At 44.5% G+C, this 18,092-nt stretch overlaps 1 protein-coding gene across 1 annotated transcript in view; it reads left to right on the top strand.

Annotated features, from left to right (window-relative positions):
- The window catches only part of EPHA4 (EPH receptor A4), a 143,916-nt gene that overhangs the window by 30,325 nt on the left and 95,499 nt on the right, over nucleotides 1-18,092 (top strand). The gene's annotated exons all lie outside the window — the stretch shown is intronic.

The raw sequence follows: 18,092 nt of genomic DNA, 5'->3' as shown, positions 1-18,092 counted from the left end.
ACTACACCGACCCAGGGTCAGCCGGGGACTCCAGCTGATCCCAGGCTCCCACAGTGCTGCCCCTTTGAAACGCTGCGGCAGCATTTCAAAGGGGCAGTGCACATGATTAATCATGATTAATTTTTTTTAAATCGCTTGACAGCCCTATTATATATATATTTTGTTAACACCTGACATTAGTTTCTTCAAGGCAGTGTCTCTACCTCCTTTACCTCTCCTTTCCAACCCATGCAGGTGAAATTTCACACGCATTTAATTATTGCTCATATCTCAAGCATCTGGACACACCTTCTAATTGTCATTTATATCCTACTGTCAATGCCTGTGGCAGTTGCCAAGCTCACATTTCCACATAATTTGCTGCAAAACAGTTTAAGTTTGTTGGCAGTGAGGGCCCCCCCCAAGAATCTGAAGTCATGACTGGGCTCATTCTTGTACTGGTCTTACAAGATGGATGCTAAAAATCAGTCTCCCAGAGTTGCTGCTTCACATTTTGCACATAGGAAGACTTCTGGAGCTAGAAAACTCTGACCTTGAATGCTAGAATTACAACTGCTGTGCTTTATTGGCTCTGTATGTGCTAGTTACCGTGTAGAAGTTCTGAAGCAGTGTGTTTTAACCCCCCGTTGAAGAATTTTGAGCACAACTAACTTACAAGTCAGCATTAATTATGCTAATGAACAGGTAGCTATTAAAGTATTTAGATGTGGAGACTGCTGCTTAACTACAGCACTGGGAAACCTCTTACTGTGACAGGGCAGCTGTTTTGTCTTGTGTACTCAGTCTTTTATAATGCTTACTTTCTGCATGATGCTGTGTGCTTACATGATTGGAAGAATAGTCTTGGATCACTGCTGTCCTTCCTTGATCTTTCACCAGAGCAAACTGCACATCAAAATTCTGATGTAGATCCCAAAATTTGCAGTGAGAAATCTCAGTTCTCTTGCACAGAATTGAGATGCACTAAATCCAGACAGCCTCACAAGCCTGGTTTCCGAAGAGTTTTGTGTTGTAAACAAGTTGAACTGAGCTGTTGCTGCGCATGAATGACCCTCTTTGTCCTCCTTTCTGTATTGGTTTAATGCAATTGGGAGCTAGAATTCATTCTCACTTCGATATGCACTCGAGTACCGCGCTGCAGTGAAATCCTGAAGCAAACATCCAGGTGATAGTGTATTTTTTGATAAGTAAGCACATGGACTAAAATTATATCATTTAAACATTGGGATAGTCAGACCTTGCTTTATGTTGGTAAAGGTGACTTATGCTGTTGTTCCAATAGATTGACACACCTTCTGCACTGAACTAGATGCAATTGAAAAAATAGCCTTATTTAAGTGCCATGTTAATAAAATATAGGCAGAAGCATACAAAACACAGGCAAATATCCATGGTTTCTCCCCATTGAGTGATTGATCTCACATACCCAGTTAGTTCTGCATGGTAGAGTATAAATTTACTGAACCATTATTGGCTGCTATTTGACTCTACATTTACGTGGGTAAAAAACATCCATAGTGAATGAAGACTGCATCAGACATTACAGTCACCACTTTCCCGCTTCACTCCTTGCACTTTTTGACTGACTGCTGTTTTACTGGCTATGTCTAGACTACGGAGAAGAATTCTTCTGTGTCCAGAGAACACATCTGCTCTTCCGCAAAAAAAGTGGAAGAGCAGACATGCTCTTTCAGAAGCCTTGTCTTCCTCATGCCACGAGGAAGAAGGGCTCTTCTGAAAGAGGTTTTTCCAAAATTTGGCCCAGGTCAAATTTTGGGAAAGTTTTGTCGGAAGAGGCTATCGGAAAAAGGTATTTTTCCGATATGACATTGTAGTCTAGACATAGCCCGTATTTTTAATAGAAAACACTATTTTTGTTTTCTCACATGAAATGCATTTTTTAACAAATGAACACAAGCAAGGAAAAGTGTGTCTATTTATTAACCATTTGTCCCTAAAAATCAGGGTAATCAGTGCTCATGTTGCAGTTTTGAGCTCAGTTGTATTTAAGTGTGTTTAACAGCACCTCCTAGACAGAAAAATTAATGTTTCAAGTAATACAGTCTTACCGTGTTACAAATTTAATTAAATGTTACAGAGTCTGTAATTAAACAGAAAGCCAACTCTCTCTTTGCAGCATGTAGGGATAATAGTGGAAATAATATTTTGGTCAGTGCACCATATGAACAAATATTCTTAAGGGTTTGTGGACCACATATGGAATTATATATTTCATATATGTAAAGCTTTAAAAGATGTTGACTGGCCACTAAGGTAAAATTGCAACCAGTAAATTACTTTGCGCCTAATCCTGAAACACTTCCTGATGATCACAGTCATTGCTATGGTGAGTGGTCTCTCATTATCTTTCCTCTGCAGTCTCATTCATACCAATATAACATGTTTTTATAACACTTTCACTTTCCCTTCAAGGCTGAGTAGGAGAGGCTGTTTTAACTATCCAGTACAGTCACTGAAACTATAACAGTATAATTAAAGTAGTACAGGAGTGAGTGTGTGTGTGTGTGTGTGTGTGTGTGTGTGTGTTTCCTGTGGGAACTATGGTGTTATTATCTCTGGGATAACTGGGGTCAGATCTCACTTTGATGGGGATCAGAGAGAAAGAATCGGGAGCAGTCTGCGCTGTAGTAAGCTCTACAGCTGGTAGTAAATGTTTGCAGGTTTGGGTACTCAGGACAATGCAGCATACATAGATGCAAAGCTGCTGTTGCTGCCAATGGGACCTTTCCCCTGAAAAGAGGCATCAGGTCCCAGTTATTGAAATGGGAAAGAAGCTGATTTTTGGTACATCATTTCCTTTTTCACAGAACATGAAAATGTCCAGCAACTGAGTTAAAAAAATAAAAGTCTCTACGTATAGTGAGATTGATAACACGAAGCATTTGCCTTTTCTAAGCTCACTGTGCCTGTGTAGAAAAGGTGTGTTTTGTGCAGTGTTAGTTTGCATTTTCACAAAATTCACAATAATAGAGTTTAAGAACAGAAGGGACCACCGAATCATCTGAGGATATGTCTACACTGCCACCCTAGTTCGAATTAGGGTGGCTAATATAGGCATTCGAAGTTGCCAGTGAAGCCCGGGATTACTCGAGCCTTATTCAAACTACCTACTCCGTGCCGCGTGTAGCCACGGGCACGGAGTCCATACTAAGGGGGATTTAAAAATGGTGGTGCCCAGCAAGATGCAAATGAAGCCCGGGATAGTTAAATCCCGAGCTTCATTCGCAACTTCGAATGCCTACATTAGCCACCCTAGTTCGAACTAGGGTGGCAGTGTAGACATACCCTGACTGCCACCAACACCATTCAGCACTTACACACTACAGCCAACCAGGGCGGCCAGTGAGCCTAGGTGAGCTAGCAGCTGCCTAGGGCACCGCTGGCCAGGGCTCCCGATGATGACGTCATAGCCACTGACGGCCGTGCAGGCAGGGGCGCTGATTGTGGTGCCCCGCCTAGGGCGCCAGCTGCTGCAGCCAGCCTCGGGCCGCTCTTGCAGCTAACAGTGGAAGTCAGACCTAAGTACAGGCAGTCCCCGACTTACGCGGATCCACACTTACGAACGGAGCTTTTCTCTCCCCCGGAGCTCACGGGCGGGGGGTCGCCACCCGTGTCCTCTGGGGCGAGAAAAGCTTCTCCCAGTCTCCCTGGTCTGCTGGGGGGGGTCCAGGCGGCGGCTTTGCTCCCCGGTGGCTTTGCTCTGGTTCCCTGGTCTGCTGGGGGGGGTCCAGCGGCTTTGCTGAACCCCCCCAGCAGACCAGGGGAACAGGAGCAAAGCCTTGGAGCACGCCCGCAACGGGACAGCCGCGATGCGCCTGGACTGTCCCGCTGCCCGCGTGCTCTGCGGCTTTGCTCCAGCAGACCAGGTAGACGGAGCAAAGCCGTGGAGGACTTGGGTGGTCCCGCCACCCTTGTCTCCCTAGTCTGCTGGGGAGGAGGGGGTGCAGCTAGTGCCCCCCCCCCAGCAGACCAATCTTTTCTTGCCTACCCCTGGGGTAGAGCAGCTGGGGGCTGCCGGGTTGGTCCCGCAGCGCCGCTCCGGACCAACCGGGCAGCACCCCAGCTGCTCTGCCCCAGGCGTCCTTATTCAGCCGCTGCTCGTCAGTTTCAGCAGCAGCTGACCTGGGGATGCCTGGGTTTCTTAAGTTGAATCTGTATGTAAGTCAGAACTGGCATCCCGATTCAGTCGCGGTTGAAACTGATCAGTTTCAGCAGCGGCTGACGCCAGTTCCGACTTACATACAGATTCAACTTAAGAACAAACCTACAGTCCCTATCTTGCATGTAACCCGGGGACTGCCTGTACTACAACTCTTGGTAAGCTCTGAGGGGAATATGAGCATTTTTCTCTCAGGCTGCATCTAGACTACATCCCTCTGTCGGCAGAGGGATGCAAATGAAGCATGTCGAAAGTGCAAATGAAGAGGGGATTTAAATATCCCGCGCTTCATTTGCATAATCACGTAATGGCGCTCTTTTGAAAAAGTGCTGTTTCGAAATTGAAACCGCAGTCTAAACGTGATTCTTTTGAAAATAGGGCATTTTTTTGAAAGCTCCTGTAAACCTCAAAAAAAGCAGCACCCTGTTTTCGAAAGAACCGCATCTAGATTGCGGTTTCAATTTCGAAATAGCACTTTTTCGAAAGAGCGCCATTACGTGATTATGCAAATGAAGCACGGAATATTTAAATCCCCGCTTCATTTGCACTTTCAAAGTGCTTCATTTACATCCCTCTGCTGACAGAAGGATGTAGTCTAGACGAAGCCTCAGGTGCTTGGCTGGCTGATTGTGGCTCACATGCTCACAGTCTAACTGATCACCAGACGTGGAATCGGGACATAAGCAAAGACTATGAGGACTGGACTGCACCAGCATTCAAGGCCCTTGGCAATGCCAGGACAATGGTTAATTGTGATATACACAGCATTCCATGCTGCAGAGGAAGGTGAAAACATTTTCTAAGGTCACTGCCAGTCTGACCCAGGGGAAAATTCTGTCCTGATCCCATGTCTGGTGATCAGTTAGACCGTGAGCATGTGAGCCACAATCAGCCAGCCAAGTACCTGAAAGAAAATGCTCATTTTCCCCTCAGAACTCTGGCTCTTCCATTTAGTGCCCTCATCTCCAGCCACCCTGGATGCTTCCGAGGAAGGAGATGGTCTCTTTTTAAAAAAAAAGTCTTTTAAAAAAAGAGAGAGGAAAAAAAGGCGAAAACTGGAATACATTGGGCAGGGGAGAAGTTTCTTCCTGACCCTGGGGCAGTAGGTGGCCCAAACTGGAACCCTGAAGAATGTAAGACATAAACCAAAAGTGAGCCACTGGATTGTTGAAACTTGCCTGCTGCTGTCAAAGCAAGCTGTGCCAAAGTCATACTTCTAAATTTGTCTAGCTTTCTCTCAAAGCCAATTAAATTGTTTGCCCCCACAACTCCTATTGGAAGGCTGTTCCAGAACATCATACCCTCTGATGGTTAGAAACCTATTAATTTCCAGCCTGAATTCGTTCATGGCCAGCATTGTCCTTTAGCTTAAATAGCTCTTCAACTCCCCAGCATTTACCCTCCTAAATATGGATAGAGAGTAATCTTGTCTGAGAACAACACATCCGAGGTTGGGTACAGTAGTCTTTTTCACTGTCTAGATGTCTGTGCACATGCACATTTAATTGCAGTATGGTACTGTGTTTGAAGTTAGGTTGATTTCAGTTTTATCACATGGGCTGTGTCTACACTGGGCCACTTATTCCGGAAAATCAGCCGCTTTTCCGGAATAAGCTGCGAGCTGTCTACACTGGCCATTGAATTTCCGGAAAAGCAACGATGCTCTACTGTACAAAATCAGCCGCTATTCCGGAAAAACTATTCTGCTCCCGCTCGGGCATAACTCCTTATTCCGGAACACTGTTCCGGAAAAGGGCCAGTGTAGACAGCCCAGTAGTCTTTTCCGGAAAAAAGCCCCGATCGTGAAAATGGCAATCGGGGCTCTTTTCCGGAAAAGCGCGTCTACATTGGCCACAGACGCTTTTCCGGAAAAAGGGCTTTTCCGGAAAAGCAGCTTGCCAATGTAGACGCTCTTTTTCCGGAAATACTTATAACGAAAACTATTCTGTTTTAAGCAATTCTGGAAATTCATGCCAGTGTAGACACAGCCACTATTTCTCTTTAGATCACAACATTACATAGTACGAAGAAATATTTTGTATAAAATTTCACATGGATTTAATAGAAATCCTTCAGCAGGTAGATATATAAAGCGAGACATCTTGAAAAACATCTGCAGTCTCTTGGCAGAAATCTGGTAGCGCATATTTTTCCATGTGAATTTGGCATCAATAGGAAATTGAAATGTGTGTTTTGCAAGTGACACTCTTGAGCACACAAAGGCTAATTTATTTGTTTTGTTGGGTGTAAGGTTACTCTGTCAATGGATACACTAAAGCCTCATTGTGTAAAGCAGGCTCATGCACAGTTGGGATGTTACTGATAGCATTCTGTTAATCACAGCAGCAAAATTAAGTCTTAACATGGGTTATTGAAACTAGATAAAAGTAATGTCATAAGAACTGTAAACTGATAACTTTAATCATCTCAGAAAGACACCAAGCCGAATTGATAGGTGATGTGGGTTACTCGGCTGTGGTAGGGCCAGATTCTCAGCTACTGTACATTGTCATGGCTTAACTGAAGTCAGTAGAGCTTAGACCAACTGAGAATCTAGCCCTTAAAATGCAATTCTGCTCCGGAAATGACTCTGTACAAATAGTACTCCGGGCTTCCAGGTTAATTAGCTTTTACTAATTTCCATTTCAATATATATCTAAGCAAGGTGCTAACACACACTATTGATGAAGCCCCCCAAGAACCTAAAGTCGTAACTGTACTCATTCTACTGTTGTCAGTAAGTGGGTGCATTCCTTGGCTTACAGGTAAAATCTCTCTCTCCAAACTACCAGCCTGGCAACATCAATTGGGGGTATGAAAGTCCACTTGGATTCTTTCCTTCTCTTGCTGCATTATCATAGTCAGCAATAGACTGCAGCTCAAACGACATCTCTAGCTTGCAGCTGTGCAGCCTCAGTGTCTTTAAACTGCGTCACAGTGCCCCCTGTGCAGTGAGTTTGCACCGTTTGTCACTGATAGGAATGTGGTAAGCAGTTATATTTGCTGTACAGAAGAGCCTTTTAGCTGGGTTTGCTGGGTGGAGGGGTGCTAACCAGCTGTGACTGTGTGCTGGCAGCTTTTTCCTCAGAGAACATATTAGGCCTTGCTGAGCAAATGGAAAAGTTACCAATCACTTGCTCTGCCAGCAACCAGCCAACATTAACCGGCACTCTTAGCCTTCATTGTTTCACATTCCAGAACCAATGTAACTATGAAATGGAATTTTAATAACTTTAATTGTAAGGTCGCTCTTTATGGGTGTAGCCTACACCCAGGCCAGTGGGGCCTCCATCCTTGATGGGGGCTTAGGTGCTACCACAGTGTAAAGGCACAGCTTTAGTAGGGTTGCCAGATGGTTTAACCAAAAATACTGAACAACCCCCATTTCCCCCCAAAAAAGACACGAGGGGAAAAAAATCTATTGAGGGGGAAAAAAAGGGGGAGATCAAAGTTGTTGAACCAAAAAAAAAAAAAGACCACAAAAGTAATTAAGCAAAAAAAAAAAAAAAAAGCCAGACAGCTCCCCTGCAGAACCTGGTAAGCACCCGGTATTTTCGCCTCCTGGCCGGGAAAAAATCAGAAAATATCAGACATTTTAGGTGTCTGGTATTTTCTGATTTTTTTTTTTTTTTTTTTACCAGACAGGAGGCAAAAATACCAGACTGTCCGGGTCCATACTGGACACATGGCAACCCTAAGCTTTAGACAAGGAACAGGCACACAATCTGGGTGCCTTCCCCTGAAGAAATGCACTGGCCCTATTCACTGTCATATTTCCATTCTTATTGCTATCTTTGAATGATGAATCTTATTGGAATAGCTTGGCTCAGTCCAACCAGTGGGGAAGAGAATGGTGCCTCCTCTGAGTCATCTTTTGAGATTCAGGCCATCACAGTAGCAGCTCTTTTTCTAAAATGTCCACTTTACCCTATATATTTATTTGCATTTGTTTTAGTGAAAGCACCATCCAGTGCTTTGGGAGAAGGTCATTTTCAAATCTTACCAAATACATCGTGAATGCTATTTTAGGCCCAATTCTTCAGGCAGAAGTGTACTGTCAGATAGGTTGTAAATCAACACTTGATGTGGATCCTTAAAACTAATTGTTAAAAAATATGGTGTCCTCCACTGAGGAGAGAAAAAAAAAAAAGACTCGGTGTGAAATTCATGGTCTTCAATAATTCGGAGATTAAATCATACCTGTGTTCTAGCGTCCCATGAATTTCTTACTGTTGAAGACTGATGTAGTAAGAGTGTAGCTGGATTTTTTTTTCCTCTAACCTTCTGTTGGGTGTGGAGGTGTAAATAAGGGAAGAGGTCCACAAATCTATTTCTAGCACCTTTATATCCCATTCTTATCCTCTGCTGGAGCAAAGTAGAGGAGGCTAGAGAGTTTTCACCTTGGGTGGGAGAGTTGCAGTCCTTACACAGAGAATGCTAGAAGACAACACAACAGTTCAGAAAAACACTTTCAATGTGCCATAAAACTTGGACAGAAACAGTGCTGTAGAGTAGCTAATGCTTTATTATGTTGGTTGCAGTACTTATTTGCTTTCTCTTTTTCCAGTGTTGTGCGCTTGCCAACTTTTGTGTCTCCTTTCATATATCACAGCGCCCAGTTTAAAAGAGGGTTAATGGTGCCAGAGTTTCCATTCGTGACATAACAAATTGTCTCAGGATTACAAGTGATATATTTCTCCCCAGATAACTTCCTGCCTCGCTTTTGCTTTATTTGTGGCAAAGGACTGTCACAGGCAAATGAGCATATTCTCACATTACTTGATAATTTGCCAGGCATTGCTGAAGGTGATTTATAATTTATACATGGAAGGGATTTGCTGATCTCATTAATAATCGTCCAAACAGCTAGATAAACACACTTGCAACTCATCATTCTAAATCACAGGAACTTGAAAGGGCCAAAGAATTCACCTGCAAGGGCTTTTGGCAGCCTGCACTTTTCCAGACAACCAAAGTATGACAAAAGAATGTAAAAGCTGCCAGAATCCATTCCACCTTATAGCTACTCAAAGGTGGGAGATTTCATCTGCCCTTGCTATATTGCTCTTCCTGTCTGTAATAATCTTCAATAGGATCCGATTTCTGTTCCTTTTGATTTCCAGTAGCAGTGAATTTCAGAGATGGGAACATGAAGCCGTTACAGGATTTCCCCTCTCTGCCCTCCCCCATTGAGCACTCTTCTGATGATCCTTGCTATAAAAAGGTAGACTGAGTCGCTGCAAGCTTCATCATCATAATCCTAAAAGAAGACACAGATTTCCCTGCTGCACATACTAAGTTACTTGCCAGAAGGCTTTATTTCATATGAAATAATAATCACTTTCCTTATATGCTACTTTTTATATGAACATCTCCATGTGCTTCACAAACATAAGTTAATTAAGCCTCACAGCATATTTGATGTAGTTATTATGCACAACATGGCCATTTTACATATAGGTAAACTGAGGCGGAGAGTATGAGCCAAAATGTGACTTGCCATTGTGTGGGTGCACTGGGAAAAGAGTGTTGTCCATCTCTGTCTTCCACTGTGATCAGCCTGCATTAGGAAAAGGCAAGTAACAACTGTAGCTTCTTTGCTCACAGGGTGACCTGAAACTGGTCAAGGAGAAGGCTGGACCATGCCTTATCAATGCACCGGTAGACTGGTCCTACCTTGCAGTGAAGGCTGTACTGTTCCTTGAGAATGTAGTAGTTTTTTTCCACTCTCCATGCACATCAGGAAAGGATTAATGCAGAGCTGTGCTTTAATGTTATGATCTAATCCATAGTGACAGAGCCAGAAATAGAACCCAGGAGTCCTGACAACTAGTTTCCTGCTCTAAACATCAGGTCATACCCCATTTCAGGTAAAGCTGGCTGAGGGACTGGGTCAGAGCTGAAGCTCACTTCATGAAATTGTAGTACCTGCAAGATGGACAAATTGTGGAGTAGGTTTTCAGTCTCATTTCACTGATCTGTCATGTATAGGACAGAAAAGGAGAAGTCACATGTGAAGAAAGTCTGTTAAACCACTCCGTCCCTTGCAATGGCATGATGTATGTAGTACTTTGGTAAAGAACATGTTGGGTATTAAAGAGAAGAGATAGTGAACTTGACATAAGTCAACAAGCTAAGAATGAACAAGTTTGTTACTACAGACGAAAATTACATAGAAATATAGAAAAACATTGTGTCTAAATGAGTTTAATGAAAGGGGAATGAAACACAAAGGCTGCGTCTAGACTGGCAAGTTTTTCCGCTTTTCTGCTTTTGAGGAAAAACTTGCCAGCTGTCTACACTGGCTGCCTGAATTTGTGCAAGAACACTGACAATCTAATGTAAGATTGTCAGTGTTCTTGCGCAAATACTGTGCTGCTCCCATTTGGGAAAAAGCCCTCTTGCGCAAATGTATTTGTGCAAGAGGGCCAGTGTAGACAACTAAAAACTGTTTTGCGCAAAAAAGCCCCGATGATGAAAATGGCGATTGGGGCTTTCTTGTGCAAAACCGTGTCTAGATTGGCACGGACGCTTTTCTGCAAAAAGTGCTTTTGCGCAAAAGCGTCCATGCCAATCTAGACGCTCTTTTCCGCAAATGCTTTTAACGGAAAAACTTTTTTCAGTTAAAAGCATTTGCCGAAAATCATGCCAGTCTAGATGTAGCCAAGGTGTCTGTTTCCTTATTCATTTGGATTAAACTGTGGTATCTGTTAACCTTTGCATGTATAATGAGCTAGTACTGATCAGGCACCCCAAATATCAAAGGGTGAGGAAAACAGAAGTTCCTTATCTCTGAAATGTCATGGGTAATCAAGTGTGGAGTAGTTAATAGATTGTGATTTGTATGCCATTTTCACTGATGTATTACACATTAAAACTATTAGTCCTTATCTATGTATCTTTCAGAAATATATCCATCTATTTGCTCTAACGTTCAAGAGGTCTGCAGTGCTGTTTGTTTTGAAGAATTGTTTTCCTTCTGAATTACAGTGGCTTGTGGAGCTCCCTGTAGTGGAGCAGAGTTGTTACTTTGCTTTGGATTTTGATCTTGCCTGAATTCTAGTCTGTGCCAAAGAGTTGGTGACCTTCCTAAACCTGAATGCCAAACAATGTGCTGTGGATGCAAACTGTCTTAGTGTTTGTCATGTCATAGAGCCATTTGAGTAGGAGGGCTCTACAACTTTGCAATACCAAATCCACTGTAACAACTTCAGCATGGTGTGCAAATGCTTTCCCTAGTCTTGATTTTAATCAAACCACTACCAGTTGCCACAGTAGAGCCAAATTGTGTCCCCTTCATGTAGATCTGAACACTGCCAGAGTTTCATTCTGCAGGGAATGACAGACCTCACACAGGAAGCAACATTTTGTCATGGTAAATACCACAGCAGCACTCTTGCTAAGGCGGCTGTAGGCAAGAGAAGTGGCAGGGGTGTATTAGCAGGTTTGAGACTGTAGGTGAGGTGTGGCCAGACTCGCTTGTGCACTACACTGTTAAAGAGGACACCCCCCTGCATTCCCCATCTACCAGACTGTGGGGGGGGGAGGGGGGGGGAGGGGAGGGGAAGCGAGCTCAAGACCTCTGCTTGCAATGGGGTGGTGGTACACCGGCTTCTGTCAGCAAGCAGGGATGTCTCAGAGCTTCAGCTAGACGGAAGCCCTGAACCCCATCAGGCACCTCTCATGGACCTGAACCCCCTAGCCCTAGCAGATATGCCTTGGCTCTCAAATGTCTGAAGATTGTCATATTTGGCTCGGCAAGCCAGTAAGTTTGGCCACCCGCTGTATGTCAGCTGGACCAATACACAAGGGTGGGAGTGTGGAAGGAAGATGCAGCAGCCCATGATCAGTGCTAGCGGTCACAATACAGCAGTCTACCCCCCTTGTTTGAGAAGAATTCCCTTACCTTTTCAGCCTTCACATCCCCACATAGGTGTGTCTGTGCAACACTGACTCCATGAAAGGCATTGGAACTGGGTCCAAGTTGTACATGGTAGGTTTATACTGTGGATGGACACTTGGGTCACAGGCCAGCCTTAATCAGTAAACTGGATCTTCGTTTAAATTCTTGTCTCATTGGGAATCTTAATTCTGTGTAAAAAGATTCTGGAAGGTCAAATTTTGCCTCAAATGTAGGTTTAATGGGAAAAAAGTTAATAATCAGTTGTAGAAATGTTTCAATTATATGCATCTACAAATGCACACTAGGGGATGTAAGTGTTCAACTGGTTAACCGGTTAACCAATAAGCTGAGGATTATCAGTGTGTGTTACTGGTTAAACTCTGCCCTTTGTCTGGGGAGTGAAGCCACTTGGCCAAGGTGGCACAGTGGATTGGTCGCAAAACCAAGCGCAGACTGTAGGACTCCTGCTTTCCAGTCCAGTGCTGGTCCACTGCATCATGCTAGTTCATAGTTTAAAATCGTACATTAGGAGAAGTAAAGTGTCCTTTTAAAAACACTGTCAGTTTGTTTCTTTACAAGGCAGCTTTGCAGTGCACTGTGAGGCTCTGATTTGGGCCTGGGATCTGCTAGTCTTTGTAGAGAGGACTGCAATTTTCTTTGTGTTTGTACAGCACCTATCACCGTTTGTCCCTAGTTTGGTTGGCTTCAAGGCACTATTGCAATATGAGTGTTAAATTATAGTTGAACCTATGTGGAATTCTACTGTAGTCAACAGGATCTTGCCTGAAGATAGAGGTCTGTGCTAGAGGATCTGGGGGCAGGATCAAGGCCATAATTATTAAAAAGAATAGGCAATTAAATGTTAGAGTCATGATTTCAAACAGTTTTGCAATTATTACCACTTCATAAAATTATTGTTGTACTTAAAAATAATTATTCTTACTAATATATATTGGACACTATTCTGCTATTTTATATACTGTATTAGCAAGTAATGTTTTTTATTTGAGACATCTGGTCCATGACAGCTAATGCTTGTGTCAGTTGTAAGTGGACCTTTTAAATAATACTGTCAGGTCTAAGTGTTAGGCCTTCCCATTTTACTCAAGCTGCTACTGTGCTCTATCCCAGATTTCATCTAACTTTGGAAATTTAATTGCCTTTTTAGAGAGCTGTTAAGATTTAAGAAATGAGAGATAATCCCAGGCTGACTGGCCAGTGCTTTGAGATATAGATCTCCATTCCCATCAGAGCTTTTTCACTGATTGGGGAGGGAAGCTTGTAAGCAGGTCTTCTGACAAAGGGATTAGAGTCTGTTAAAGTGGAGATTCAGCCAATTAATCAGCTTTCACCAGTGTATTGTAAAAATGTAGCTCCTGGTTTGTCCTCTACCTCCACAGCTTCTGCTGGTAAAATAAAAATGGCATTAATTTATATGTAAGAACAAAATAAATTGTGTTGTGTACAATCTTAGCTGTTGATTATGATTGTTTTTTTTAAACATCACACAACCACTTTGCATCATAGAGCTGCTGTTTCCTATGACTATTCAAAGGAAACTATCAACTTATATTTTTAATTAACTAATTATTCGAAAATGACTAACTTATCTGCAGAATCTCACTAGCCTCCTGCATCCTGGAAAAAAGGCTACTGAACTTCCACAGTGAAGCTAGAACCATTTAAAATTAGAAGGTCTAAAACTTCACTCTGGGTAAGTCTACACTACAGCGTTAATTCAAGTTAACGTAATTCAAAATAGGTTTTGTGTGTAGATGCGTTAATTCGAATTAACTATTTCGAAATAGCGTTTTGCTATCTCAAAATAGTACGTCCACACTGAGTGGACCCTGAACCGAAGTTAAGGCTGGCCGGAACCAGTGCCAGAGGGCATCAGGTTAAGACTTAGTATGTGGGACTGCTGCCTCAGGCTAGCTGAGCTCCATGCTTAAAGGGACCCGACCCCCACACTGGACAGACAGTTCTCAGGGTTCCCCACTTGCTTGTCTCCCTCGATGAGGGACAGCAAAGCAGTCCTGACTTGGAGTGCCCTGAGCGCCTGCACTCGGGACACCACAGCACTCGGTCACATGGAGCCAGAGCTGCCCCTGGGCATGCCGGTGCATCTCGTGGAGTCATTGCCATCAGCCCGACTGCACTTGCTGCAGGCTGCTATCCGGGGGGTCCACTGGGGGGCTGTCAGGATCCAGGAGGCCCTGCAGGAGAGCATCCACCCAGAGGAGCTCTGAGTCACCCTGGTCCTCCCCACCGGAGGCTCGTGCCTCATTCCTCCCTCACATTCTTCCACTTACCCCTCCCCAGAGGTTTATCCCCCCCCCCCCCAGTTTTGTTCAATAAACCCAGTTTCTATTTTTGAACAAGTGTGTCTTTTGTTTGACATCAGGAAGGGGGAGCCACCCTTCCTGATGTCAAACAAAAGACACACATGTTCAAAAATAGAAACTAGGTTTATTGAACAAAACTGGGGGGGATGAACCTCTGGGAAGACTGGGAAAAGGAGGTGAGAGAGGGGAGGGGGAAACCTGGGAGGAGGGAGCTGGAAGGGGAAGCAAAGGGAAGAAGGGGTAGGGGAAGCCCAGGGCCCAGGATTGGGGGTCTCGCCGGACCAACTTGATTTTCATGCAAACCTGCTCCTGGGTTCGCATGTGGCCTTTGGTGGCCAGGCTGGCAGCTATCCTGCCATAGACGGCCGCATTCCTCCATCTGGAGCGGAGATCATGGACATTAGGGGCATCCCCCCCCAAACCTGAATAAGGTCCATGATCTCCACCCTGGACCAGGAAGGCGCCCGCTTTCTTCAGCCCATCAGGTTTCTGGGAGCTGGCAGACTGCTCCTGGGGAGTGGTGGAGGGCTGACTGCCAGTGGCTTGCTGGCTCATGTTTTGTGGCCACTGGATCAGGGGCCCCAGTGGTCACTGCTGGCTCTGGGCTGGCAGGCTTGGAGCTGGCACAGGCACTGTGGCCAGGGTCTACCCCTTTAATGTCTCCGGGGTTGGGGGAGAGGAGAGTAAGTTTTCCTGGTTGTGCCTAGGTTGGCCACCAGGGCTCCCTGGGAAGGGCTGGAGGCCTCCTATTTCGAATTAAGTGTCTACAGAGCACTTAATCCTCATAGAATGAGGTTTACCAAATTCGAATTAAGCGCGCCGCTATTTCGAATTAATTTCGAAATATCAGTTTGCATGTATAGACGTTATTAAAGTTAATTCGAAATAACAGCTGTTATTTTATATTAACTTTGCAGTGTAGACATACCCTCTGACAGTGGTGGTTTTAAAGGCGTTGTTGCTACAAACATTAGCTGGTATGAAATCCAGGTCTGCATTAAAGAATGACCAAACCACTCATTTCAAACAGTCCCAGTTTCTGATAGGGCACCCGTTAGGAATGGCTTGCAGGTGATGATTATAAGGGAGGGAGCAGTCATGTGACACATGCTGTGCCACTACGTTTGCCAGCTGTCTGATCACATAAATCTAAATACTCTTGTCCTTCCCCGAAGCCCCACCCCTTCTCTGAGGTGTCCCCCCTCCCGTCACTCGTTCTTTGCTCCTACCCAATGAAAGTGAGTGAGGTTTGGGGATAGGGCATTTGCCTGGGCAGCATCGGTTGGTGGGTTCAAGATCCGGCCCCCACCTCCGATCATCCTGGGAGTGGCCGGACAGCCCACGGACGGACCTGGCGCCTGCATTAGGAAGGCCAGATAAGGGACGGCGGGCTGAAGGAGGAGGCTGTGGACTGAGCTTGGGGCAGGAGGATAGGGTGCAGGAGGGGGTATGGCTGTGGGAGGAAGTTCAGGGCTAGGGCCAGGGTTGAAGTGCAAAAGGGGTGAAGGTGTGAGAGGGAGTATGGGTGTGTATGGGGGATCAAGGCTGGGGGAAGGGATTGGGGTACAAAAGGGGGTGCAGGCCCTGGGAGGGGACTCAGGGATGGGGTTTGGTGTGAAGGAGGTGAGGGGCGCAGACTCTAGCTGTGTGGCATTTAACCGTGGGAGGTTCTGAGTCCTGGTCAGTGATGCAGTGGAGCTAAAGCAGGCTCCCTGCCTGTCCTCCTGCATCACTCCTGGAGCCAATGGGAGCTGCGGAGTCATCGCTCGGGGTTGGGACAGATTGGGCAGTACATGGAGACCTGCTGCCCTCCAGGGGTTCTAGGGAGGGAGGTACCAGAGTAGGGCCCTGGCAGGCACAGGGACTGTGCTACTGGGCTGTTCGTGGCCAATCTCCCAGTTTTGCTTCAGGGAGATAATCAGAGACTGGGAGACTGCCTGGCACAACCAGGAAGGTTGGCAACCCATGAAACACATCATTCCTTTTCCTTCCCTTCCTGTCTGCTCAGTGCCTATCCCCTTTTTCTTCAGTTCACTTTTGTGGTGGCTTATAGTGCTGACCTAGCTTTGTGGATAAGAGAATAAAGCTGGTCAGATTTTTTTTTTCTATCATGGAAAATTTTCACTTTGCATCAAGTAATCCAAAGTTTTCTGAAGGGAGGGAGGGGGAGAATCAATTTTTTGAGGAAAACAACTTTCCAGGAGAAATGTTGTGTCATTTTAATTGAAAATACAGTTGTGCTGGAAAATTTTCAATCAGAGCTAATATGGAGTGTGTAGTAGCAGCTCCTAAAAGTGATTTTGATCATGCCAGTGTATGAGACAGGAAGTACATGTGAACACCAACAAAACTCTGAAACTGCCTATGTAAACAGTTCTGTCAAGTTGTACAAAATAAATAGAGAGCAAGAAAGACTCCCACCACCCAACTTCTATTTTAATCCTGGCTGCAGTAGGCACAACATTTTCTTACTGAAATGAGATTTCAAGCTGATGACAACTTTTGCATTTTTTTCCTGGTTTTGTTCAGCAATTTTAATACATTCTCTGGTAAATGATGAACTTTAATAGCTTTTTGCATGCTTTTTGGCAGTAACTTTTTCCATTTAGGGCCTGATCCTGGATCTGTTAAAGTCACTTGAGTTCTATCATTTCAAAGGGACTGTTATGTAGTCAGTCTCAATTTCTCTGTCATGTCTTCCCCAGGTAATAGATACCAGATAAGTCCTGATAAAATATGAGTTTTGACTGAAACAAGCATAGGGGTCTACTTTTTTTTTTTTTTTTTTTTTAAGCAAATACTGAAGAGGAAAGTGGGATGCAGTTTTTTTAAAATGAATGGATGACAGAATTATCTACATTAATTTTGGTTTTGCTTTTATATTTAAGTTAAAAATTCATTACTAATCAGAATAGGTTACTTTAGTGCAGGGTTGGGGAACCTTTTTTGGTTTGTAGGCTGCTGATCCACACACGCAAAAAAACCCCAAAAAACCAACCCCCCAAAACCCCAAACCCTCACTGAGTGGCCCCCGACTGAGAAGGAGAAAGACACTCCCCACATTCCGGTCACACACTAGAGCCTAGTGGGGTCCAGGCTAGTAATTTTGTTTGCTCTAGTCCTGCAGTAGGTGCAGGCTCTCTAGTGCTTGGGGGGGAGCCCTGAGCCTCGGGGGCTGAATCCAGGCAAGCCGAGGACCACATCTAGCCCCTAGACCTGAGGTTCTCCACGCACTTTAGTGCATTAAACATGTGAGAACAGCTGCTTCTTTGGAGTAGTACTTAGCAAATGGCACTGTTTGTGGGATAGGGCTGTTCAGTGTAATTGTGGCTGATTCAGATCCTAATGCAAGGAGAGGCTTCTTTTGTAATGTGATGAGGCCCTACAGTCACACTGTTGGGGATGCCATGATACTGAATTTACAAAACAGTTTTCAAGCATAGGCACCTATACTGTGTGCCCAGATCCCCCAAATTGGGCAAACATAAGATTGGAAATCAGTACGTCTTGAAAATTGTATCTGCAGAGTATAACCTGACAATAAGTCCTTCATGGGTGGGCTTAATAGGCCTTTCTAATTTTATCATTGACTGTCTGCTTTTGTTCATGTTTCTGGTGGGGTTTTTTTCAGACTGATTTCCATATTCGCTGCCCCCTTCTGTTC

The sequence above is a fragment of the Pelodiscus sinensis genome, chromosome 10, assembly GCF_049634645.1.
Source record: "Pelodiscus sinensis isolate JC-2024 chromosome 10, ASM4963464v1, whole genome shotgun sequence".
In the NCBI taxonomy this organism is placed as follows: Eukaryota; Metazoa; Chordata; order Testudines; family Trionychidae; genus Pelodiscus; species Pelodiscus sinensis.
Note: the sequence above shows the minus strand (reverse complement) of the source record. Positions and strands in the feature narration are given on the sequence as shown.